The sequence below is a fragment of the Aythya ferina genome (assembly GCF_964211825.1).
Source record: "Aythya ferina genome assembly, chromosome: 2".
Taxonomy (NCBI): domain Eukaryota; kingdom Metazoa; phylum Chordata; class Aves; order Anseriformes; family Anatidae; genus Aythya; species Aythya ferina.
In genome coordinates this window covers 161598183-161625317 of record NC_140297.1, presented here as the reverse complement: position 1 = coordinate 161625317, position 27135 = coordinate 161598183, and the positions used below count along the sequence as shown (strand labels likewise).

At 48.8% G+C, this 27135-nt stretch overlaps 2 long non-coding RNA genes across 5 annotated transcripts; both read right to left on the bottom strand.

The window, feature by feature from the left end:
* Nucleotides 1-2733: 2733 nt before the first annotated feature.
* Nucleotides 2734-4786, bottom strand: LOC311431077. 2 transcript variants are annotated; one of them, XR_014689227.1, is made up of 4 exons: nucleotides 4481-4786; nucleotides 4336-4376; nucleotides 4012-4065; nucleotides 2734-3911 (listed from the first exon to the last, which is right to left on the bottom strand). It is a non-coding gene; the product is annotated as an uncharacterized lncRNA (long non-coding RNA). The 2 variants fall into 2 exon arrangements; XR_014689228.1 differs by having other exon boundaries at nucleotides 4464-4784.
* Nucleotides 4787-20472: 15686 nt separating this feature from the next.
* LOC311431731 lies at nucleotides 20473-23792 on the bottom strand. Of its 3 annotated transcripts, none has more exons than XR_014689616.1 (4): nucleotides 23729-23792; nucleotides 22075-22115; nucleotides 21751-21804; nucleotides 20473-21650 (listed from the first exon to the last, which is right to left on the bottom strand). It is a non-coding gene; the product is annotated as an uncharacterized lncRNA (long non-coding RNA). The 3 variants fall into 3 exon arrangements; XR_014689617.1 differs by having other exon boundaries at nucleotides 20473-21676; nucleotides 23729-23791; XR_014689618.1 differs by lacking the exon at nucleotides 22075-22115 and having other exon boundaries at nucleotides 23729-23785.
* Between the last annotated feature and the right edge of the window lie 3343 nt (nucleotides 23793-27135).

Here is a 27135-nt window from a genome sequence, read left to right as displayed (position 1 = left end):
TGAAGCAGACTCACACAGTCCACCGAGCAACTCGGGGCCCCCACTGCTGTCCACTCACCCTCATGCTTCGTTCAAGCTTCCGTGCCTACGCCCTGAGCTACAAGAAACAAAGAGAGAAGGTCACATCCACAATGGATACGCAAACAGTGCGGCACATGCAGAGGACTCAAACACAGAGACCAGAGCCAGACAAATAAAACAAACAAACAAACAAACAAACAAACTGAAGTCCACAAATGCCACAAGGCCATGAATGCATAGCAGCCCCGGCAGGGGTAATGGCAGACATACCCTTTGCAGATGAAAAAGGTGACCCCGCTCAGTCTCTTGGTAATACTGCACCAACACGGTCAAGCCTCTTGTAGCATGTCATCAAGCTGGTTTTAGTCCTCTGGAGAGTTACACAAGTGGGTTGATTCATCTAGAGATTAAAATACAGATCAAACACAGGAGCGTATCCCACCATCCCAAAAAAAAAGTGAGCCAGCAACCTCTGCTACATATCCCTCTATGAAGTGAATTCCAAGCCCTTAGAATTCCAGAAATCCATAGACTCCAGCCTGCCTAGAGAACCCGGCAACTGACTGAAGGAAAAACAAAGCACTTACCCCCAAAGAGCAGCCCAGGCAGAAGGAGCTCTCTGACGGCATACTTGGGGCTCATATACCTTTTGGTCCCACCCAGCACCCAAACCCAATCACCTGGGAAAGGGGAGGGGCAAAGCACATGAAAGTAGAAAGAGGAGGAGCAGCAGCTGTGGTTTATTTACTTATTTATAAGGCTTAGCTCAACAGCATGCAGAGGGCAGACAGGAGAACTGGGGTGTTTCTAGAAGCAACAATCCCCATGCTTTCGCTGCAGCTTTGAATATTGAAAGGACAACACAACCAAGCAAGTAACTGAAGCTTTTTCAGCTCGAATTAGCTCAAACTTTTATTTACGCAGAAAGAAAAATCTAGGAGCAGAACAGATTATACGCCAACAAAATCAATTCCGTTCCACTCGCAGCAAAAATCACTTCCTTCAGCAGGCTATCTGAGAACCAAAAGGCTATGCTGATGGGTCAAAACACACTACAGGACACTGGGGCCGGGCCCTCCGCTGCACCCACTTAAAACCCATCCCTACACTCACCAAGGTGCAACCCCAACCCGAACACAGACGCAGCATTTCAGCCTCAACACAGTTTCCAGAACTGCTGGAAAGCAAGCTTCATCCTCAGCGAGGCGTGCTCAGGCTGCACAGGAGGGGGCTTCGGGCACCTCTTTGCCTACCGAAGAAGACCGCCATCAGCACCTGCTTTGTTCCGATCCTAAAGGCTAACATCACAGCCCACGTCGCCTGGGACACCTGATAAACAGAAGAGAAAGCAGCCATACCGTTTTCAAGCCGTCCCTGCACGTGTCGCTCCTCGATGATCTGCAACCTCCTCTCAAATCCTCAACCGCTTCTGTGGAGAGCCTGCCATGGCACCTGCAAAGCAAGACCCTTCGCAGTCACCTCGTGCTACTTGGCAGTTCTGCTCCAATCCAGCTCACAAACAGCCCGCCCTTCCCGTGCTGCTCTTCAGAGTGCAGCTTGGCCCCTCTGAGCCTGTGCGACACACCTGTGAAACAAAAAGAAAAGCATAGGCTGAAGCAGCATCCAAAGCCACAGCACAGCTGGGACAGTTACTCTCATCTGCTCCCTAACCTCTGCTCCCTCACCTGCCCTCGAGGCAGATGCTTCCATCTGCTCTCTTAGGCCAGCTACAACACCCCTGAAATATCAACAGGATTTTTACTGTACTTTGTGCAGTTAAGTAACTGCAGTGACAACTGCACCCCTAAAGTACCTGCTACATCTGTTCATCGCTCACCTTGCCAAAAGCAGCTCCGGTCAAGTCCCGCGTTGTACACTGTGTTTCAGCTTTAACAAATGAAAACGGTCACAAGATAATCATTCAGCTGCCAGCATTAGCACCCATCCCTCAACAACACAAAGGGACCCCGCTTACAATATTATCATTTCAAAACAGCAGCCCCCATACCTCAGCACACCTCAGAAGTAGACCAAGCCAGTCACCGAGCTGCCTACGGAGCGCTGAACAGTTCCGGAAGGAGCTCTTTCCTGTGACAGGTTCCTCCAAAGGTTTACGCTCTACTGGGGACAGGAGAGAAATAAAAATAAAAGTTTCAAAAACCCCTTATCTGTAAGCTTTCAAGATTCCACAGACCTCCTCCTCAAGCACACCGTTCAAGCACTATGCGAGCAGCTGCTCACAAGCAGCTCAACTCTTCCCCCCCACACGCACATCTGACAAACACCACAGAGATGACTGTGCCTGCTGCCCTTCAGTACGTGCCCAGAGGCAGACCAGATGTCTTCGCCAACACAGTCCGGACAATGTATTAGCACACCCATGCACTGCCACGTTAGCTGTCATCACTAACTGCCAGGCAGGACAGCTCCAGACCAAACACATACACACACAGCCACGCCACAAACACTACAAACAAAACACACAACACAAGGCGCAAGAAAAAGTGACCCCCGGAGGGAAGCCCTATGGCAACAGCAAGTCACAACAGGTGCTCTGCACCAGACCCAAGGAGAGACTCAAATGTCACGACACGCGACTGGAAGACACTGCCAGAACTGGGGTGATGGAGGCCTAAAAAGCCTTCCTTCAAGACAAGAGACCAGAAGGATGGGGACTGAAAAACCCATATGATTCAAAGATCGAAGCCGAAATTCCTTTAAGCGGTATATTCTTTATTGCAGCGCTGGATGCACGGGGGGATCTCTCCACCTATCGTGCATACCCAAAGCAGAAAGCAGTCTTGAATTTATACAATCAATCTATCAATATTCTACCGGCGTCTATACATATTCATTGCCTACCCCCGCCTTCCCTCGCTTCTCATGCTAATTAGCCTTTTGGCACCTTGCGCCTGAGTAGAGCCTCCCAAGAACTGTGGGCAGGGGCCTTTGGGACGTGGGCAGGGGTCTTTGGGAGGAAGACCCCGAGTCTTCCTCACATTGTACTTTTCACCTTTGGTCAGGAATCCGCTGAGTTGGCATGTTTCTTAATCGCAAGAGCTGGCTGTTGCTAATTCTTCCCTTTGTTGTGTCTTTATAATGAATTCCAACGTCCAGTTTTGAGATTTATAGTCCTTACATTTGTTTCTCTGTCCGTCTGCCGCTTCCTTATCGTGAGTTCCGGTGTCTTGTTTCGAGATATACAGTCCTTGTCTGGGGACTGTCCTTGCCTCCCCAATACCTCCTTAATCACATAAGACGACGCTTAGGAAATCAATTCCCAAGCAAGAGCTCCTGATGCGGCCCAGATGACTTCCACAAGAGCGAGGATGGAAACAGATGCGATCTCAAACCGAATATGATGCACGAGACCTGAAACAGAACTGCACTTCAAGCAGCGACTGCAAGACAAGAAGTGCTCGGATCAGAGCCACGATGACAAAACAAGCACTGAGGCCCTTCAGCACCGCTACCAAGTCGCCTGTCTGGTCTGTCCAGTGTAAAAAGCTAGAAGGATATCAAGACCCGAGAAGCACAGAACAGACATTGCAGAAGCAACACTACAGGACAGACGAACAGAAGGAAACTGTCCTGCCTGGCGCACGCACTCACGCTACAAAATAATCCCGCTGCTTCTATTAGCCTGGTGACCCAGCCACAAGCAGCCTGAACGTGACCCAGCCTGAACCACCCTCGCAGCGGCACCAAGTATTTTCAGCCAGCTGGCTCCACGCTGCTCTGGCTCCCAGCTCCCATTAGCCACCCCAGATATGCAAATACCAGGTGCCCCCCAACTTAGCTCTCAGGTTGCTGCATGGTAAATTCCCTCCGCCTCAAGAAATACACAGGCACTGGTCGTCATCTTAGTCAATTGCCAGGCTCATCATCAGCTGCAAAAACAGAGTACCAGCATTCACTAGCATGCCGGTCATGATGCCCACCTTCTCCACAACACTGACTACTGCTGATGCAACATACAACTATGCTCACCTGTTCCTCTCCAAATCCAAGCTCCAACAGTGCAACCAGTATCATCCACACCACCTGGGAAAACAAAGGGATTAAATGATCGTTGCGTTCACAACACATCACCCAATGGTGTGTTTTTTTTGTTGTTGTTGTTTTTGTTATTGTTGGTTTTTGTGTGTGTGTTTCCTGTATTTATTTATTTTTTAGTCTGCTTTAGCTCAACGGCATGCAGAGTGCAGACAAGAAAACTGGGGTGTTTCTAGAAGCAACAATCCCCACGCTTTTGCTGTAGCTTTGAATATTAAAAGGACAATACGACCCAGCAAGTAACTGGAACTTTCTTACCTGGAATTAGCTCAAACTTTTCTTCACATTGAAAGAAAAATCTAGGAGCAGAACAGATTATACACCAACAAAATTGAGTCCATTTCATCCCCAGAAAAAAAATCACATGCTCTCATCCCCTCCTGTACCTCAGCCGCTTGCCTACCCCACGTGGCACACGCTTCCATCTGTTCTCTTTACCCACTTATAGCACCTCTAAAAGGCAAACTGGAATTTTACTCTATTGGCTGTAGGAAAATAACTGCAGTGACAACCGCGCCCCAAACTGAGCCAGCAGCCCCTACTAAACATCCCTCTACTAAGTGAATTCCAAGCACTTAAAATCCAGAAATCCATAGACTCCAGCCTGCCTAAACAACCCTGCAACGGACAGAAGGAAAAACAAAGCACTGTCCCCAAAAGAGCAGCCCAGGCAGAAGGAGCTCTCTGATGGCATGCCTGGGGCTCATATAGCATTTAGCCCCGCCCAGCACCCAAACCCAATCACCTGGGAAAGGGGAGGGGCAAAGCACATGAAAGTAGGAAGAGAGCAAAAGGAGCAGCTGTGTTTTGTTTTGTTTTCCTTTCCTTTCCTTTCCTTTGTTTTTTAAAATCTGTTTTATCTCAAAAACATTCAGAGAGCAGACAAGAGACCTGTGGTGTTTCTAGAAGCAAAAATCCCCTTTTGCTTTTGCTGCAGCTTTTAATGTTGAACTGATAACGGCACCAAGCAAGTAACTGAAACTTCTTCAACTGGAATTAGTTTAAACACGCTCACCGTCATCTGCAAACACAGAGAACCAGCATTCACTAGCCCTAACCCTAACCCCAACCCTCACCCTAAACTCTAACCCTAGCCCCAGCCCTAGTCCCTAAGCCCAACCCTGGTTCCCGAGAACTTCATTTCCAGGCATGCTCTGGGCGCTCAACATGGCCTCCCGGAGGTCCGGAGGCCCAGAACTACATTGCCCGGCATGCTCCGGGCACCCAACATGGCCTCCCGGAAGTTCGGAGTCCCAGAACTACATCTCCCGGCATGCTCCGGGCAGTCAACACGGCCTACCGGAAGCCTGGTGCCGGAAAACTACACCTACCAGAATTCCCTGGACAGCCAGCACGGCCAATCAGAGGCCGAGTTTTCGAGAACTACATTTAACAGCACTCACTGTAACCCTAGCCCTTCCCGCCCTTACACAAAAAAGCCTCAAGCCCTATCCCTAAACATCCTCGAAACCCCTACGGACCTAACCCAAACTATTTACCACACTAAACCCCTGAAGTCCTATGCCTAAAACCCCTAACCCAATAAATTAAGACGCTCAAATCCCAAACCCGCAAAATTGAGATGCTCAAATCCCAAACCCCCTTCCAAAAAAGAAAAAGAAAAATCAAGAAGAAAAAAAAATCAAACAAAACAAAAACAACAAAAGGGGTAGATCTGGTGGCATCTGCCCTGTAACCCTGCAAAAATCACGAGGGACCTAGAACAACAAAGCAAACGCACAAAATAACATTGACATCCTATCCATAAATGTGCTATAACAATTAATCACCTCCAAAGAGCTTCAAGCAATAAATGCACATACTACTAGATCGGTTTCCTCTAAAAGATCGTACCAGACCCTGACCCACCAAAAGAACCCTGCATGTAGCTAACAGAAGCATCAACAAAGCACTGACCCCAAAGAGCAGCCCGGGCAGAAGGAGCTCTCTGATGCCGTGCCTGGGGCTCCTATACCATTTGGCCCCGCCCAGCACCCAAACCCAATCACCTGGGAAAGAGGAGGGGGCAAACCACAAGAAAGAGAGCAGGAGCAGCAGCAGCTGTGTTCTTTTATTTATTTATTTATTTGTTTTTTTTTGTGCCTATCCCTAGTTTACAGCATGCAGAGTGCAGACAAAAGAACTGGGGTGTTTCTAGAAGCAAAATTTACCGTATTTATGCCTCAGCTTTGAACATAGAAAGGACAATACAACCAAGAAAGTAAATGAAATATTTTCCACGGGAATTAGCTCAAACGTTAGTGTTAGGTCAGAGGTTGGACTCAATGATCTTGAGGTCTCTTCCAACCTAGAAGATCTGTGATTCTGTGTGATTTACATATGAAGAAAAATCTAGGAGCGTAGGAAATTACACAGCAAAAAAAACAACGACGTAATAAGCAACGCGCATGCACGGCCCCACGGCCGCCTGCAGTACTCGTTTTCCACCAGCAGGAGGCGGCAGAGGGCGCCCCCGGGCCCCACCGCGCATGCGCCCCCCTCGGCCGCCTGCAGTACTCGTTTTCCACCAGCAGGAGGCGGCAGAGGGCGCCCCCGGGCCTCACCGCGCATGCGCCCCCCTCGGCCGCCTGCAGTACTAGTTCTCCACCAGCAGGTGGCGGCAGAGGGCGCCCGCGGGCGTCACCGCGCATGCGCGCCCCCCGGACGCCTGCAATACCCGATTAAAACCAGCAGGTGGCGGCAGAGGGCGCCCCCGGGGCCCCACCGCGCATGCGCGCCCCCCGGCCGCCTGCAGTACCCGATTAAAACCAGCAGGTGGCGGCAGAGGGCGCCCGCGGGCGTCACCGCGCATGCGCGCCCCTCGGCCGCCTGCAGTACCCGATTAAAACCAGCAGGTGGCGGCAGAGGGCGTCCGCGGGCGTCACCGCGCATGCGCGCCCCCCGGCCGCCTGCAGTACCCGATTAAAACCAGCAGGTGGCGGCAGAGGGCGCCCGCGGGCGTCACCGCGCATGCGCGCCCCCCGGCCGCCTGCAGTACTCGCTTCCCACCAGCAGGTGGCGGTAGAGGGCGCACGCGGGCGTCACCGCGCATGCGCGCCCCCCGGCCGCCTGCAGTACTCGCTTCCCACCAGCAGGTGGCGGCAGAGGGCGCCCGCGGGTGCCAACGCGCATGCGCGTCCCCCGGCCGCCTGCAGTATTCGTTTTGCACCAGCAGGTGGCGGCAGAGGGCGCCACCGGACCCCACGGCGCATGCGCGTCCCCCGGCCGCCTGCAGTACTTGCTTCCCACCAGCAGGTGGCGGCAGAGGGCGCCCGCGGGCGTCACCGCGCGTTGCGCGCCCCCCGGCCGCCTGCAGTACTCGTTTTCCACCAGCAGATGGCGGCAGAGGGTGCCCACGGGCGTCATGCGGCATTCGTGGCGCCCGGCAGCCTGCAGTACTCGCTTCCCACCAGCAGGTGGCGGCAGAGGGCGCCCCCCGGCTGCCTGCAGTACCCCTTCACCACCAGCAGGTGGCGGCAGGGGGCGCCACCGGACCCCCACCGCGCATGCGCGCCCCTCGGCCGCCTGCAGTACCCGAGTAACAGCAGCAGGTGGCGGCAGAGGGCGCCCGCCGGTGCCACCACGCATGCGCGCCCCTCGGCCGCCTGCAGTACTCGTTTTCCACCAGCAGGTGGCGGCAGAGGGCGCCCGCGGGAGGCCTTGTCGGGCGGATCACAGCTCGCCTACTGTGCCATTCGGAGCTTGTGGCTGTATTTTTTCCAACGTATTTGCTACCCACACCCCGCGGGGCAGCTTGTCTTACAAAGAATTCTCTCTGTTAATATTCTCTTTAAGGCGGGCACGAAGCATCCACTGCTCTTCTAAGCAAGCAACCTTCCTTCTGTGCTCCCTTCGGGATGCAGGACTATGTGCACTCAGATTTATTCCACTCATTTTTCTTCCCCTTTTCATTGGCACAGTCTCCAAGGACGCCTGGCTTTCTTCTCACAGACTCGCGTCCGTTTCAGTGTAAGGCATCTTTTCCCTCCGCTGCTCTAATCCAAATTCAAATTATCCAGATAAAACAATAGAGAGGTAAGAGAGAACTGTCTGAGTTAAAGTCACCATCTTTCTGTAACTAATTTAGCAGACAGCTGTACCACATCAGAGGAGGAGGTTTAGATGCTAACCAGGTCAGGCACATCACGGTCAAGTGAGCGCCCCCGGAATCACTAAAGAAACTTAAGGAAGAATCTACTAGAAGAAAGCTGTCTCCTCTTACCACCACCTATTTAAAAGATAGTGTAGTACAGGCAGTTCTACGTGCATAAAACCACATACACACAGTATACCTGACCCAAGTAAATTCCCTCTGAGAAGTCCACCATTAAGCAAAAGAGGTGTATTGTGGTGACATACAGCTGCCGTGTAATGATCCTGAAGGGATGAATCGCCCTATGTATTCCAAGGTACTCCTGTGGTTCGTTTGTTTTTTTTTTCAAGTACGTTCCCGCTAAGAAAAGAGTTCAGAATTGTTTATAACGAGTTCGTTCCAAGTGTCACTTTCTCACTTAACGTAGTAATAAAGATACGCTGCTGCTTTTGGATTTTATTTCCTTCTTGAATCTCACTGGTGTAATTCCAATGGTCAAACAACCTCTTCCAGAAAGACCAGCCCACTGCTTCACAGGAGAAGGAAAAGATGTCTCACACACGCTGGCTAGTACTAAAAAGAGTAATAGGAAGAGAAGTTCAGGCCATCAATGTAAGTATGTTTCCCTGCCTCTTCTGCTGGCTGGTCAAGTGGAATCCTCAGGACAGCCCCAGTACCTTGTGAAGAGCTTCTTAACGCCAGCACAACTTCAACCTGTCTTTTAAAAGAAAGCTGTTAAAGGAGCAGGAGACTGTTTTTAAATGAGAACAACCGAAAATAAAATTATCTGAAGAGCCACTTACTACTGGCATATTACCGTTTAAAAGGAAAATATTAATTACGTGCAGGTGCTCCAGTCTTCGTTGCATTTTCTGTGATTCACAACATTACCTTTGAACAAAAGAGTAAGAGGAACGGAAGGGAGGATATTAACTCGGGTAACCAAGGATTTGGTAAGCTGGAACTTGGTGTCTTTAACACTTTAGCCTTGGAGCAAAAATGTACACCCTGTACAGGCTGAGCTGACTGATGAGGCAGGTGCTCCAGGGTACGTGCTACCGGGAGGTAAGTAACAAACACATTCCGCAGCTATTACCAGAAGTGGGGTTTCAGGATATGCAGACTGGTTTCACAAAAAATATTAGCGGTCTGTTGGTGACAGACAATTTGAGGAATTCAGCGCTGCCCATTACAGACTCCTCAGATCGGCACTTAACGAGAATTAATAAAACGTTTTTTTTTTTTTATATATATATATATATACACACACACACACACACACACACCTATGTTCAAAAAAATGCATACAGTTAAAATATCAAATTAGTGATCCGGTAACAACACTGTTCAAAACCAATCTCTTTTGTATGAACATTAAAATAAATGCACACTTTTAAAAGCATTTCTTTTTAGTGCTTCCAAAGCACAGCGTGTGCCAAGGCAAGGCCACCTGAAGAATCTCCGTCCTCCTCACGGGATGAAAGAGAACTGAAGTCAGGGACCTGGGAAGCCTCAGGTGCGCTTTCATAATGTCTGCAGATAAAAACAGAAGAGAGTCTGAGGTAGATTGTTTAGTAACCACCAAGTGGTAACAGTCACAGGGCTGTCTTTAGCTTTCATTAACACAACAGCAGTTTCTTTACTCTCGATCTATGCTGAATCTCAAGTTTAAAGGCATGGCTAGCAGTTCTCGGGAACAAGGCCCTCGTCTCTGTGCTGGCAACATGCAGTATTACCAGTGCAGGTGTTTCTGGGAGTTTTGGTTGGTTGGTTGGTTTTTTATTGGGGGGGGGGGGGGGGGGGGACGGGGACGACACAACAGATGGGATCTCTCCACAATGCAGACACTGTGTGCATTTGACAGTGCCCCATTTTAGTGCGATCCACTGCCTATTGCACGTAAAACGGCTAATGACAGTATTCAAGTGAGTAAATTCTCACCACCTGCAGGAGGGGCAGCAATGGTTATTTTTTTCAGCCTGTTGAGCAAAGAGCACCCTCCACAGGAAAAAAGCCACACCTTTCGTAGCACGTCCTTAAGGTTACAGCCCAGCTTCTGCCGATAGAGGTTCGTAAAGTTAAAGCTCTGCTGCTTCTTCTCGGACTCTGACAGTAAGATCACTTGACCGCCAGGATGGCGAGGGCAACAGCTACGTCCTCTTCCACTCTTCTGCGGCACAGCAAACTCATTCCCGGTCCGTATTCCTCTGGCTGGTACACTATTATCTACCGTTCACCTGATTAACTCTGTTGGGTAGGCTGTTGAACTCTAGCTCCTCTAGCGTTCTCTCTAAGTGCTGTATTAAGACACGATTTTTAAACCTAGGGAAGTAATTTCATTTCTTCTTCCAAAAACAGCAGTTAAATAACTCAGTATTATTTGGCCACGACAAACAGTATTAGCGGAGGCTCTCTGTTTCCAGCATGGAAGAGCTTCCCTCATTTCTGACATCAGAATGGCAAATTTAATTTGATACAGCCATCTTTCCCCAACCCACGCAAATTCTGGGTCTTTCTTCCATAACCACCCGTATCTTTCTATTTCACACTTCAGCTCTAGGTAACGACCATTTACTTCAGAAAATACAACGGCAGTTTGACCGCTGAAACTGTAATAATTTAAGTATGTCAAAACAAAACACTTGTTTTGGAAAAGACTGAGATTTGCTATCATGAACAACGTTAGCGTTTAACTCCGAATCATTCGTATCTATACAAACCTTGCTCCTTCCCTTATAGCAAATTCAATGAAATACTTCTGAGTTTCCATCCGTCCTTGTACGTACCTCCTCAAGAAGAGAGAAGATTTTTTTCACGATCTTAAACAAGAGATCCAAACAGATATTAGAAACAGATCTTGTAAATGCATTTTCAGTAAATCTCAACAGCCAAAGGAAAAACAACAAAGCCTAGAGTTTCCCATTTCTGCATACAGTAATGCACGTAAGAAAAAAAAGCCAGCATACCAATAATTTGAAGTGATATCGATTAGCTGATATTCAAATGTAACGCTGAATTTTCTTCTCTTAAAAGAGCAGTATCTAGAAACACCTGCCCTTGGAAAATGCAGACTAGGTTTAATCAGCAGAGAAGCCTTGTATCTCCACGAACACGCTGCCATGATCAGCAGTTAATAGAAACAAAGGGATACCGAGCCATGTTTCAACCTAGAGCTGTCATTTTTGAAAGCAGAGGTTTAAGATAACTACTCTTTACAAGATGACCGATCTATGTGGAGCATGAGCACGATTGTCTCGTATAAAGTTTAACAAAAAAAAAAAAAAAAAGTAGCGCAAAAGAATGAACCGGACACCTTAGATGTGAAACAACAGTATTTTTTCATTGGTTTCTGTGTTTTCTTCTCTGAAGCAACTATGAAAACACGAATGGTGCTGTGACTAAGCCTGCTTAAGAGTACTGCAGTAAGGACGGTGAGGATATAAAGTTGGACTGTGAATACATGTACTTACTTTCTTGTTCTTCCACTACTTGTACACGAGTAATCAAAAATCATTCCAAATCTGAGGTTTTATTTTCAAAATAGATCCTCATTTCAAGAAAAAGTCTTCTGTACCCCTAGCCTATTTTTAATACACTAATAAAGAACTTACTTCTTCCACGTTTGCAAACCTCTTTCACCACTCTGATTTTAATACCAGCATCGCTTCCCTCCAACATTGTAGGTGTTATTTTAAATCAATTTGGCACAGATTCAGAAGTAGACTCCATCACTCGTTTTTGGTCATCTCCAGCCACGCTGTAATTTAGAGGCCCTCGAACAAGTGCATTGGTACCAGGTTTACGATCCAAGCCATCTTTGCATCATTTAAGCAATTGAACTCATCATGTAGAGAGTCTAAGTCACCAGGTGACATTTCATCCTCTCCCTTAACAGCTGGAACCGAAGAAGCCATTTGCACAGACAAGCCATCAATTTGCTCTTCCAGCAACTGACAGTTTTCTGCTTTCTTCTCTCCATTACCATCTTGGACAGTACTGATACCAGTGTCTGAAAATTAAGAAGGAGCTTAGTAGTGCATATAACTGCAGGATCAAAAAACACAGAAGGACATTATTCTGCATCCCTTCTTGTTGAAAGTACTGTGGAGAGAGTTACTCAGCACTGTCAGATCACTTCAGTAGTTTTATTCACCCTTTGACGCAACCACAGGAATACCTCCTTTTGGGCTGCTACCGTCTCATATGACTGTCGTGAAGTTATTTGCTGTATTCCCATTTCAGTGACTAAAGCAAACTAAAGTTTCCCCTCCTTCCCCCAGTTCCAGCAAATTTTTCTTTCGACTCTGCTGCAACAGGTGGGTAAATTACTATTTGTGAGAAATTTAAATTTTTTTTTTTTTTTTTTTTTTTACACACTTTCCTTCCCCACTTCTCCCTTCCCCACTATAGAATACACAAATGAGAATTAAAAGCTGAAATGAAATCCTTGCTACCGCCAAACCATCGTGGTGAAAGGTTTCAGCACTTTTTAGAAACAGTTCCAAATTATTGCTCATTCAGGACTTCGTTACCTATAGCAACAGCCTGTTTGTCTAAGCCGACCAAAGAAATTCAGTCCCAATTAACTCTAAAACTTACGTGTCCTTTTGAATTAACACGGAAAGCACGGAGACCTTTTTTTTTTTTTTCCTGCACACTATGTCCATTTATGACCACACAAGTTCCTGTACTACAACAACTCCAACACACCTTTATTTGTTGGCATGCCTTTGAGGTTCAGATATGGTGACGGAGATCCAGCAGCACAGGGTGGCCCTTTCCCACCAACATGGTTTGTCACAACAGTGACTGTGGCCGTCGCAATAGCGGCGACGTGCTACGCCTTCTCTCTTTAGTGATGCTGGAGTATTGGGCTCTCCAGGACGCTTGATCTTATTCTGAGGCCCAGCAACAAATTTATCTGCTTCATCTATCATCGTACCCTGAAAAGACTTTTTTTTTTTTTTTTTAATATAAGTAAAAAACAATTGCTTCGTCAATTCACTACCAGAGTATTTGCCTCCGTGTTACAATTCAGTTACTTTTCAAATAATGATACAGCAGATAGCAAGACTTCTCCTACCTTCTCATCCTGTTTGAACAGACTGCCAAGTGTATGAAGAAGCCTTTTTGGTTGATCTGGATCAATCTCCCGAAGGGGTGAAGGCATCATTTTCAACTACTCCTGATGATTTCCCCTTTGAGCAACAGGAACGCCGTGAAGGCAGTCTGCAGCAGAACAAGGTATCTAAATTTAGTCTACCTTAAGACTAAGGAAATACAAGCCTCGCATGCTTCCATTTCCAGTGTTAGCATTTAAGATCTAGAAATCACTATTTCCTCCCTCTACAAAACAAAGGAAAAGCAAAAGGCAAATAAAGCCCCTCTTTCCTTTCACCATCACTATAAGAACATCTACTGCATCCTGTTGCACAGGAAAGCTCACCCATGAAACTGAATTTTCAAATTCCAAGCACGCACAACATGTTTTGTGACAGAAGGCAGAAATTTCATTCTTTTCCTTCGGAATCTAGGGAAGGACGACTGACCCAAGAAACGATGCAAAGTCTACTTCCTCTCCCACACCGAGGACAGAAACACTACTTAGGTGAATTAAATAGCTGTACCAGAATATTAATAAATAATTGTGTCCATTTACCTTCATCCTGCCCCACGATATCCCTGTGTGTTTTCAGAAGATTGGTTCTCATTCCGGTTAGCTGATCTAGAAGATTGTGACAAGACATATCATATGCATTTCTGAATGCCCGTGGCTTCAAATCCTAGTTTTATAATAAAACAAGTAACTTTCAGTTAACCCGCGAGTTCTCACGCACAAAGAAATTGCTCTGTGGGCTGTACTACCGTTAACTACTAAAAAAAAAAAACAAAACAAAAAAAAATTCCAAAACAACTTCAGACATTCTGAACGTATTCTGAAACAACTTTCTTTCCATCTCTCCGGAAAGAGCTTTCCTCCTATCTGTGACAAAGGAAAAAAAAAAAAAAAAAAAGTTGTGATCGCGGGAGTCGTTACACAAAGCCACACTCTGTGAATTCACTACTACAGTTAAGATCATTTTTAGTCAAAAATACCTCGGCAGCAATGCTATCACTGCAAACATAGCGTTGCCAAAAAAAAAAAAAAAAAAAAGAAATTCAACTCAAGATATAGGAGAGGGCGAGCTAAAAGCACAAATAACATGACCGATGGAGGCTGCAACAACCACCTGGTAGATGGTTGTCCACAGCCCTCGGATTGCATGGTCGTCTTTCCTGACAAACGAATACTGGAAGAACAGAAAAGATACACCGTGTGTCCGCAAAAGCCTTCGGGGAGACTACTGAAAGGAAAACCAAACCAAAAAACTAGGAACAGCAAGTGGCGTATACGTCAGTTTTGTTAACAGAGCACCACTAATGTACCAGGAATTTCCACATTCTTCGCCCCTCCTCTACCTTGAAAATGTCACCCAATTCTGTCAGTGTCTTCACCATCAGCATTTATTTATTTATTTCGTTTTTCACGTGGACATCCGAGGAAAACATTGAGTACCCTGTCATCGAGGAAGAAGAGAGGGGGGGGAAAAAAAAAAAAAAAAAAAAAAAGAGAGATGAGGGGGGAAGAAGCACTGCCATTCCTTTCCTCGGTAATGCGAGCAAAAAGCTCAGGCGCTCAGCAACAATGTGCTTTGAAAGATAAAACACAGAAGAAACTGCACGTTATTTAGTCTCAGCTACAGAGTCACGTGTATTTGTACCTGCTCATTTATTCATCTGCCAGTGTATTTTAGTACAAACGCTACAGAACATAGAAACCGCAAGGTTACTACTACCTTTTGTGACCGACGCGATCTTTGGCAGGAACAGCTATCGAAAAAGAACCAACAAAATCCCCTTCGTCGACAGCCATCCGAACCTTTATCGTCTAACAGCAGTCCTACAAACATCCCCTGGGATGCTCAACTCCTGAAACTTTCTGTTCAACTTGAGGCAGAACAAGCCCTTACCCTGGGCACCTTCACCCAGCTCTCCACTGCTAGCAGAGTAGCACCCTGATACTGTCCAGGACGCGCTGCAGCAGCCTACTCGCTTACGCGTATTTACTGCAGCCTGGTTCGAGACGCGCACAGAGGGACCCACGAAAAATCCACCCTTTCCTTCAGAGAAGTAAATACATACATACATACGGACGACACGGTAAGGAAGAAAAGCTGAACACACAGCATGCGGTCCTTTACCGTGGGGCAGATCCAGCATCAGCACAAGGAGCTTTGGGGCACGTGAGCGATCATCTACACCGGCCATCGCGACAAGCCAAACTCACGCACACGAGCCTCGACCTAAAAACACAGAACACATTAAGTTCCTTTATAGCTTATGGAAGTAACAACCAGCATCTTAGATGCAGTTGGATAGTTGGATTGCATCAGCTTAGGGACTGCCTCCTTCAAAACGCACAGGGGGGTGGGGAAACCAGTCTTGGAAACCTGTTGCCTAACAGGAAGGAGACTGTTGTCTTCTCCTCCATAGGTGACGTTCTTCCAAGCATCGTCCTGCTCCTGGATTTTACCAGCCGCGACGGGATGGTCCTACCGGCGTGAGTCGGGAACGCTTCCCACGGGGTTTCTGTGACACTGAAGTAAGTTTTCCGCAGGTACAAGTAACGCAGCACGAGACGGCAAGGAAGCTAAGGCACCGTCTGCAGCACAGCACGTGTGCGATATTGGGCCTGAGGGGACCAGTCAAAGCCTGCAGTAATCGCTGAACAGGTGGGCAAGCAGGGAGCCCTACGGGAAACAAAGCTCACGTTCTGCAAAGCTCTTTTCCCGTCAAGAAGACGGCCTTTTCTATTCAGCGCATTTACTGAACTTTAGGCTACTTCCCATTCGCTTTGGCAAGTTAGCCTTTGCGTAAGCCAAGAGGTTTTAAACTGCCAAGCACCACTGATGGTTCTTGTTCTCCAACAACAGGGAATTTCAATCAGGGCACTCGTTAACAGGAAAGCCTGGCTCTGTTTCACACAAATCACGTACCTAAACCACGGAGACAGGAGTCTGCAGGAAGAACTCTTTAAAAGGTGAACTTAAAGAGAAGGATACTACTCATTTTTCCACAACTTCTGCAAGGACTGCGGCAAAAAAAGGCTGAACCAGGGACGTCTCTATCATCATCCCCTCTAGAATTCAGCAACTCCATACAGTTATGGGGCAAATACCACAGCTGCAGCGCAAGACAAACAAAGACCTCGAAGGTCACGTTTCTGCCTGCGTACCGAGTTCCGCTGGGAAGACCCCCCACCTCTGGAAAGACCCCCAGCCGCTCAACTCCCAAGCAACGTTGCCACGGCCAGTGCTTACGCAGAGTTTTGCTCTCTCTCGCTGCTCAGTACAGGCCCAAGGCCTCCTTTATTGCACACAGTTCAAGCAAAACTCTTGGGACATAACCAAGAGACAGACAGACAGACAGACAGAAATTGCCTCTCACGTCTGTCCTCACTGACCGCAACCAGCGTCCTGGAAAGCCCCGCAAGCACCGGTCTATTCCTAGGACAACTCCGAAAGCTGAGGCGGGACAAAGTTTAGCCTCTCGTACCAAAGACTGAGCAACAGACAGAGCCTGACAGGCCAGTTCATTCTAGGTCTAAGAGGCTACTACGACTCGGCAGGCACTACGTGCCTTCCTTCCCTTTGCGCTTCCCAGCGCCGAGCAGCTCGCGCTTCCGCAAATTCAATGAAGCCTTTGAGCCGGGGCTGCAGGAAGCTTACGAGCACGCCTTGATTCCACCCCGAGGTCGCTGCGACTTACCTGGGCAGTCGGGACGGACGGGCTGCTCTCTCTCCTGAGAACCCTGCGACCGCAGCACGCCAGCTGCGGCTTTCCTCGCTTTACCCGGTGCGCCACCTTCGCTCGGCAACAAACCCCGCAGGGGTCCTAGCGGCGGGGAGCTGCTTCTGCCCCGGTGAACCGCAGCACAAGGAGAGAGCCGGCTGTCAGGACGCAGGGAGAGGAAAGCCTCCGAGGCGCGGCGCGGCGCAGCCCAACGATCAAGCGCAGCGAGGACCCGCGCCCGGCCTCAACACCCCCCGCCCCTCCCGGCCCGACGCTCCGAGGAGGCACCCCCGGAGGCTCTCGCTCGCCTCACCGCCGGCAACCGCGCTCGCCGCCAGCGGCAACCTGCGCCTCCCGGCGCGCACGGCCCGGCCCCGGCCCGGCCCCGGCCCGGCCGCGCAGCCCGGAGCCCACGTGGCCGCCCGGCAGCGCAGAACTACAGCTCCCAGCATGCCTCGGGACGGAGCACTCCAGCCAATCCAGAGGGGCGTCGGCCACGCGCACGCAACGGCACCTCCTCCTGCTGCCCTCTCTGCCCCCCCCCGCCGCCGCAGCCGCCCCCCTCTCCCCTGTCCCCTCTCCCCCAGCCCCCCGAAGCCGCCCCAGCTCCTCTCGTGCTCCGAGCATCTCCAGCATTTCAGGAACTGGAACCCTGGAACCGCTGACGTCTGGCACGTGTCAGAAACGTGGCAGGAGACGTACTCTGCTGTCGCAAGGCACTTGCAAAGCCGGCCCGACAGCTGAAGCAGACTCACACAGTCCACCGAGCAACTCGGGGCCCCCACTGCTGTCCACTCACCCTCATGCTTCGTTCAAGCTTCCGTGCCTACGCCCTGAGCTACAAGAAACAAAGAGAGAAGGTCACATCCACAATGGATACGCAAACAGTGCGGCACATGCAGAGGACTCAAACACAGAGACCAGAGCCAGACAAATAAAACAAACAAACAAACAAACAAACTGAAGTCCACAAATGCCACAAGGCCATGAATGCATAGCAGCCCCGGCAGGGGTAATGGCAGACATACCCTTTGCAGATGAAAAAGGTGACCCCGCTCAGTCTCTTGGTAATACTGCACCAACACGGTCAAGCCTCTTGTAGCATGTCATCAAGCTGGTTTTAGTCCTCTGGAGAGTTACACAAGTGGGTTGATTCATCTAGAGATTAAAATACAGATCAAACACAGGAGCGTATCCCACCATCCCAAAAAAAAAGTGAGCCAGCAACCTCTGCTACATATCCCTCTATGAAGTGAATTCCAAGCCCTTAGAATTCCAGAAATCCATAGACTCCAGCCTGCCTAGAGAACCCGGAAACTGACTGAAGGAAAAACAAAGCACTTACCCCCAAAGAGCAGCCCAGGCAGAAGGAGCTCTCTGACGGCATACTTGGGGCTCATATACCTTTTGGTCCCACCCAGCACCCAAACCCAATCACCTGGGAAAGGGGAGGGGCAAAGCACATGAAAGTAGAAAGAGGAGGAGCAGCAGCTGTGGTTTATTTACTTATTTATAAGGCTTAGCTCAACAGCATGCAGAGGGCAGACAGGAGAACTGGGGTGTTTCTAGAAGCAACAATCCCCATGCTTTTGCTGCAGCTTTGAATATTGAAAGGACAACACAACCAAGCAAGTAACTGAAGCTTTTTCAGCTCGAATTAGCTCAAACTTTTATTTACGCAGAAAGAAAAATCTAGGAGCAGAACAGATTATACGCCAACAAAATCAATTCCGTTCCACTCGCAGCAAAAATCACTTCCTTCAGCAGGCTATCTGAGAACCAAAAGGCTATGCTGATGGGTCAAAACACACTACAGGACACTGGGGCCGGGCCCTCCGCTGCACCCACTTAAAACCCATCCCTACACTCACCAAGGTGCAACCCCAACCCGAACACAGACGCAGCATTTCAGCCTCAACACAGTTTCCAGAACTGCTGGAAAGCAAGCTTCATCCTCAGCGAGGCGTGCTCAGGCTGCACAGGAGGGGGCTTCGGGCACCTCTTTGCCTACCGAAGAAGACCGCCATCAGCACCTGCTTTGTTCCGATCCTAAAGGCTAACATCACAGCCCACGTCGCCTGGGACACCTGATAAACAGAAGAGAAAGCAGCCATACCGTTTTCAAGCCGTCCCTGCACGTGTCGCTCCTCGATGATCTGCAACCTCCTCTCAAATCCTCAACCGCTTCTGTGGAGAGCCTGCCATGGCACCTGCAAAGCAAGACCCTTCGCAGTCACCTCGTGCTACTTGGCAGTTCTGCTCCAATCCAGCTCACAAACAGCCCGCCCTTCCCGTGCTGCTCTTCAGAGTGCAGCTTGGCCCCTCTGAGCCTGTGCGACACACCTGTGAAACAAAAAGAAAAGCATAGGCTGAAGCAGCATCCAAAGCCACAGCACAGCTGGGACAGTTACTCTCATCTGCTCCCTAACCTCTGCTCCCTCACCTGCCCTCGAGGCAGATGCTTCCATCTGCTCTCTTAGGCCAGCTACAACACCCCTGAAATATCAACAGGATTTTTACTGTACTTTGTGCAGTTAAGTAACTGCAGTGACAACTGCACCCCTAAAGTACCTGCTACATCTGTTCATCGCTCACCTTGCCAAAAGCAGCTCCGGTCAAGTCCCGCGTTGTACACTGTGTTTCAGCTTTAACAAATGAAAACGGTCACAAGATAATCATTCAGCTGCCAGCATTAGCACCCATCCCTCAACAACACAAAGGGACCCCGCTTACAATATTATCATTTCAAAACAGCAGCCCCCATACCTCAGCACACCTCAGAAGTAGACCAAGCCAGTCACCGAGCTGCCTACGGAGCGCTGAACAGTTCCGGAAGGAGCTCTTTCCTGTGACAGGTTCCTCCAAAGGTTTACGCTCTACTGGGGACAGGAGAGAAATAAAAATAAAAGTTTCAAAAACCCCTTATCTGTAAGCTTTCAAGATTCCACAGACCTCCTCCTCAAGCACACCGTTCAAGCACTATGCGAGCAGCTGCTCACAAGCAGCTCAACTCTTCCCCCCCACACGCACATCTGACAAACACCACAGAGATGACTGTGCCTGCTGCCCTTCAGTACGTGCCCAGAGGCAGACCAGATGTCTTCGCCAACACAGTCCGGACAATGTATTAGCACACCCATGCACTGCCACGTTAGCTGTCATCACTAACTGCCAGGCAGGACAGCTCCAGACCAAACACATACACACACAGCCACGCCACAAACACTACAAACAAAACACACAACACAAGGCGCAAGAAAAAGTGACCCCCGGAGGGAAGCCCTATGGCAACAGCAAGTCACAACAGGTGCTCTGCACCAGACCCAAGGAGAGACTCAAATGTCACGACACGCGACTGGAAGACACTGCCAGAACTGGGGTGATGGAGGCCTAAAAAGCCTTCCTTCAAGACAAGAGACCAGAAGGATGGGGACTGAAAAACCCATATGATTCAAAGATCGAAGCCGAAATTCCTTTAAGCGGTATATTCTTTATTGCAGCGCTGGATGCACGGGGGGATCTCTCCACCTATCGTGCATACCCAAAGCAGAAAGCAGTCTTGAATTTATACAATCAATCTATCAATATTCTACCGGCGTCTATACATATTCATTGCCTACCCCCGCCTTCCCTCGCTTCTCATGCTAATTAGCCTTTTGGCACCTTGCGCCTGAGTAGAGCCTCCCAAGAACTGTGGGCAGGGGCCTTTGGGACGTGGGCAGGGGTCTTTGGGAGGAAGACCCCGAGTCTTCCTCACATTGTACTTTTCACCTTTGGTCAGGAATCCGCTGAGTTGGCATGTTTCTTAATCGCAAGAGCTGGCTGTTGCTAATTCTTCCCTTTGTTGTGTCTTTATAATGAATTCCAACGTCCAGTTTTGAGATTTATAGTCCTTACATTTGTTTCTCTGTCCGTCTGCCGCTTCCTTATCGTGAGTTCCGGTGTCTTGTTTCGAGATATACAGTCCTTGTCTGGGGACTGTCCTTGCCTCCCCAATACCTCCTTAATCACATAAGACGACGCTTAGGAAATCAATTCCCAAGCAAGAGCTCCTGATGCGGCCCAGATGACTTCCACAAGAGCGAGGATGGAAACAGATGCGATCTCAAACCGAATATGATGCACGAGACCTGAAACAGAACTGCACTTCAAGCAGCGACTGCAAGACAAGAAGTGCTCGGATCAGAGCCACGATGACAAAACAAGCACTGAGGCCCTTCAGCACCGCTACCAAGTCGCCTGTCTGGTCTGTCCAGTGTAAAAAGCTAGAAGGATATCAAGACCCGAGAAGCACAGAACAGACATTGCAGAAGCAACACTACAGGACAGACGAACAGAAGGAAACTGTCCTGCCTGGCGCACGCACTCACGCTACAAAATAATCCCGCTGCTTCTATTAGCCTGGTGACCCAGCCACAAGCAGCCTGAACGTGACCCAGCCTGAACCACCCTCGCAGCGGCACCAAGTATTTTCAGCCAGCTGGCTCCACGCTGCTCTGGCTCCCAGCTCCCATTAGCCACCCCAGATATGCAAATACCAGGTGCCCCCCAACTTAGCTCTCAGGTTGCTGCATGGTAAATTCCCTCCGCCTCAAGAAATACACAGGCACTGGTCGTCATCTTAGTCAATTGCCAGGCTCATCATCAGCTGCAAAAACAGAGTACCAGCATTCACTAGCATGCCGGTCATGATGCCCACCTTCTCCACAACACTGACTACTGCTGATGCAACATACAACTATGCTCACCTGTTCCTCTCCAAATCCAAGCTCCAACAGTGCAACCAGTATCATCCACACCACCTGGGAAAACAAAGGGATTAAATGATCGTTGCGTTCACAACACATCACCCAATGGTGTGTTTTTTTTGTTGTTGTTGTTTTTGTTATTGTTGGTTTTTGTGTGTGTGTTTCCTGTATTTATTTATTTTTTAGTCTGCTTTAGCTCAACGGCATGCAGAGTGCAGACAAGAAAACTGGGGTGTTTCTAGAAGCAACAATCCCCACGCTTTTGCTGTAGCTTTGAATATTAAAAGGACAATACGACCCAGCAAGTAACTGGAACTTTCTTACCTGGAATTAGCTCAAACTTTTCTTCACATTGAAAGAAAAATCTAGGAGCAGAACAGATTATACACCAACAAAATTGAGTCCATTTCATCCCCAGAAAAAAAATCACATGCTCTCATCCCCTCCTGTACCTCAGCCGCTTGCCTACCCCACGTGGCACACGCTTCCATCTGTTCTCTTTACCCACTTATAGCACCTCTAAAAGGCAAACTGGAATTTTACTCTATTGGCTGTAGGAAAATAACTGCAGTGACAACCGCGCCCCAAACTGAGCCAGCAGCCCCTACTAAACATCCCTCTCCTAAGTGAATTCCAAGCACTTAAAATCCAGAAATCCATAGACTCCAGCCTGCCTAAACAACCCTGCAACGGACAGAAGGAAGAACAAAGCACTGTCCCCAAAAGAGCAGCCCAGGCAGAAGGAGCTCTCTGATGGCATGCCTGGGGCTCATATAGCATTTAGCCCCGCCCAGCACCCAAACCCAATCACCTGGGAAAGGGGAGGGGCAAAGCACATGAAAGTAGGAAGAGAGCAAAAGGAGCAGCTGTGTTTTGTTTTGTTTTCCTTTCCTTTCCTTTCGTTTTTTAAAATCTGTTTTATCTCAAAAACATTCAGAGAGCAGACAAGAGACCTGTGGTGTTTCTAGAAGCAAAAATCCCCTTTTGCTTTTGCTGCAGCTTTTAATGTTGAACTGATAACGGCACCAAGCAAGTAACTGAAACTTCTTCAACTGGAATTAGTTTAAACACGCTCACCGTCATCTGCAAACACAGAGAACCAGCATTCACTAGCCCTAACCCTAACCCCAACCCTCACCCTAAACTCTAACCCTAGCCCCAGCCCTAGTCCCTAAGCCCAACCCTGGTTCCCGAGAACTTCATTTCCAGGCATGCTCTGGGCGCTCAACATGGCCTCCCGGAGGTCCGGAGGCCCAGAACTACATTGCCCGGCATGCTCCGGGCACCCAACATGGCCTCCCGGAAGTTCGGAGTCCCAGAACTACATCTCCCGGCATGCTCCGGGCAGTCAACACGGCCTACCGGAAGCCTGGTGCCGGAAAACTACACCTACCAGAATTCCCTGGACAGCCAGCACGGCCAATCAGAGGCCGAGTTTTCGAGAACTACATTTAACAGCACTCACTGTAACCCTAGCCCTTCCCGCCCTTACACAAAAAAGCCTCAAGCCCTATCCCTAAACATCCTCGAAACCCCTACGGACCTAACCCAAACTATTTACCACACTAAACCCCTGAAGTCCTATGCCTAAAACCCCTAACCCAATAAATTAAGACGCTCAAATCCCAAACCCGCAAAATTGAGATGCTCAAATCCCAAACCCCCTTCCAAAAAAGAAAAAGAAAAATCAAGAAAAAAAAAAATCAAACAAAACAAAAACAACAAAAGGGGTAGATCTGGTGGCATCTGCCCTGTAACCCTGCAAAAATCACGAGGGACCTAGAACAACAAAGCAAACGCACAAAATAACATTGACATCCTATCCATAAATGTGCTATAACAATTAATCACCTCCAAAGAGCTTCAAGCAATAAATGCACATACTACTAGATCGGTTTCCTCTAAAAGATCGTACCAGACCCTGACCCACCAAAAGAACCCTGCATGTAGCTAACAGAAGCATCAACAAAGCACTGACCCCAAAGAGCAGCCCGGGCAGAAGGAGCTCTCTGATGCCGTGCCTGGGGCTCCTATACCATTTGGCCCCGCCCAGCACCCAAACCCAATCACCTGGGAAAGAGGAGGGGGCAAACCACAAGAAAGAGAGCAGGAGCAGCAGCAGCTGTGTTCTTTTATTTATTTATTTATTTGTTTTTTTTTGTGCCTATCCCTAGTTTACAGCATGCAGAGTGCAGACAAAAGAACTGGGGTGTTTCTAGAAGCAAAATTTACCGTATTTATGCCTCAGCTTTGAACATAGAAAGGACAATACAACCAAGAAAGTAAATGAAATATTTTCCACGGGAATTAGCTCAAACGTTAGTGTTAGGTCAGAGGTTGGACTCAATGATCTTGAGGTCTCTTCCAACCTAGAAGATCTGTGATTCTGTGTGATTTACATATGAAGAAAAATCTAGGAGCGTAGGAAATTACACAGCAAAAAAAACAACGACGTAATAAGCAACGCGCATGCACGGCCCCACGGCCGCCTGCAGTACTCGTTTTCCACCAGCAGGAGGCGGCAGAGGGCGCCCCCGGGCCCCACCGCGCATGCGCCCCCCTCGGCCGCCTGCAGTACTCGTTTTCCACCAGCAGGAGGCGGCAGAGGGCGCCCCCGGGCCTCACCGCGCATGCGCCCCCCTCGGCCGCCTGCAGTACTAGTTCTCCACCAGCAGGTGGCGGCAGAGGGCGCCCGCGGGCGTCACCGCGCATGCGCGCCCCCCGGACGCCTGCAATACCCGATTAAAACCAGCAGGTGGCGGCAGAGGGCGCCCCCGGGGCCCCACCGCGCATGCGCGCCCCCCGGCCGCCTGCAGTACCCGATTAAAACCAGCAGGTGGCGGCAGAGGGCGCCCGCGGGCGTCACCGCGCATGCGCGCCCCTCGGCCGCCTGCAGTACCCGATTAAAACCAGCAGGTGGCGGCAGAGGGCGCCCGCCGGTGCCACCGCGCATGCGCGCCCCTCGGCCGCCTGCAGTACTCGTTTTCCACCAGCAGGTGGCGGCAGAGGGCGCCCGCGGGAGGCCTTGTCGGGCGGATCACAGCTCGCCTACTGTGCCATTCGGAGCTTGTGGCTGTATTTTTTCCAACGTATTTGCTACCCACACCCCGCGGGGCAGCTTGTCTTACAAAGAATTCTCTCTGTTAATATTCTCTTTAAGGCGGGCACGAAGCATCCACTGCTCTTCTAAGCAAGCAACCTTCCTTCTGTGCTCCCTTCGGGATGCAGGACTATGTGCACTCAGATTTATTCCACTCATTTTTCTTCCCCTTTTCATTGGCACAGTCTCCAAGGACGCCTGGCTTTCTTCTCACAGACTCGCGTCCGTTTCAGTGTAAGGCATCTAATCCAAATTCAAATTATCCAGATAAAACAATAGAGAGGTAAGAGAGAACTGTCTGAGTTAAAGTCACCATCTTTCTGTAACTAATTTAGCAGACAGCTGTACCACATCAGAGGAGGAGGTTTAGATGCTAACCAGGTCAGGCACATCACGGTCAAGTGAGCGCCCCCGGAATCACTAAAGAAACTTAAGGAAGAATCTACTAGAAGAAAGCTGTCTCCTCTTACCACCACCTATTTAAAAGATAGTGTAGTACAGGCAGTTCTACGTGCATAAAACCACATACACACAGTATACCTGACCCAAGTAAATTCCCTCTGAGAAGTCCACCATTAAGCAAAAGAGGTGTATTGTGGTGACATACAGCTGCCGTGTAATGATCCTGAAGGGATGAATCGCCCTATGTATTCCAAGGTACTCCTGTGGTTCGTTTGTTTTTTTTTTCAAGTACGTTCCCGCTAAGAAAAGAGTTCAGAATTGTTTATAACGAGTTCGTTCCAAGTGTCACTTTCTCACTTAACGTAGTAATAAAGATACGCTGCTGCTTTTGGATTTTATTTCCTTCTTGAATCTCACTGGTGTAATTCCAATGGTCAAACAACCTCTTCCAGAAAGACCAGCCCACTGCTTCACAGGAGAAGGAAAAGATGTCTCACACACGCTGGCTAGTACTAAAAAGAGTAATAGGAAGAGAAGTTCAGGCCATCAATGTAAGTATGTTTCCCTGCCTCTTCTGCTGGCTGGTCAAGTGGAATCCTCAGGACAGCCCCAGTACCTTGTGAAGAGCTTCTTAACGCCAGCACAACTTCAACCTGTCTTTTAAAAGAAAGCTGTTAAAGGAGCAGGAGACTGTTTTTAAATGAGAACAACCGAAAATAAAATTATCTGAAGAGCCACTTACTACTGGCATATTACCGTTTAAAAGGAAAATATTAATTACGTGCAGGTGCTCCAGTCTTCGTTGCATTTTCTGTGATTCACAACATTACCTTTGAACAAAAGAGTAAGAGGAACGGAAGGGAGGATATTAACTCGGGTAACCAAGGATTTGGTAAGCTGGAACTTGGTGTCTTTAACACTTTAGCCTTGGAGCAAAAATGTACACCCTGTACAGGCTGAGCTGACTGATGAGGCAGGTGCTCCAGGGTACGTGCTACCGGGAGGTAAGTAACAAACACATTCCGCAGCTATTACCAGAAGTGGGGTTTCAGGATATGCAGACTGGTTTCACAAAAAATATTAGCGGTCTGTTGGTGACAGACAATTTGAGGAATTCAGCGCTGCCCATTACAGACTCCTCAGATCGGCACTTAACGAGAATTAATAAAACGTTTTTTTTTTTTTTATATATATATATATACACACACACACACACACACACACCTATGTTCAAAAAAATGCATACAGTTAAAATATCAAATTAGTGATCCGGTAACAACACTGTTCAAAACCAATCTCTTTTGTATGAACATTAAAATAAATGCACACTTTTAAAAGCATTTCTTTTTAGTGCTTCCAAAGCACAGCGTGTGCCAAGGCAAGGCCACCTGAAGAATCCCCGTCCTCCTCACGGGATGAAAGAGAACTGAAGTCAGGGACCTGGGAAGCCTCAGGTGCGCTTTCATAATGTCTGCAGATAAAAACAGAAGAGAGTCTGAGGTAGATTGTTTAGTAACCACCAAGTGGTAACAGTCACAGGGCTGTCTTTAGCTTTCATTAACACAACAGCAGTTTCTTTACTCTCGATCTATGCTGAATCTCAAGTTTAAAGGCATGGCTAGCAGTTCTCGGGAACAAGGCCCTCGTCTCTGTGCTGGCAACATGCAGTATTACCAGTGCAGGTGTTTCTGGGAGTTTTGGTTGGTTGGTTGGTTTTTTATTGGGGGGGGGGGGGGGGGGGGGGGGGGGGACACAACAGATGGGATCTCTCCACAATGCAGACACTGTGTGCATTTGACAGTGCCCCATTTTAGTGCGATCCACTGCCTATTGCACGTAAAACGGCTAATGACAGTATTCAAGTGAGTAAATTCTCACCACCT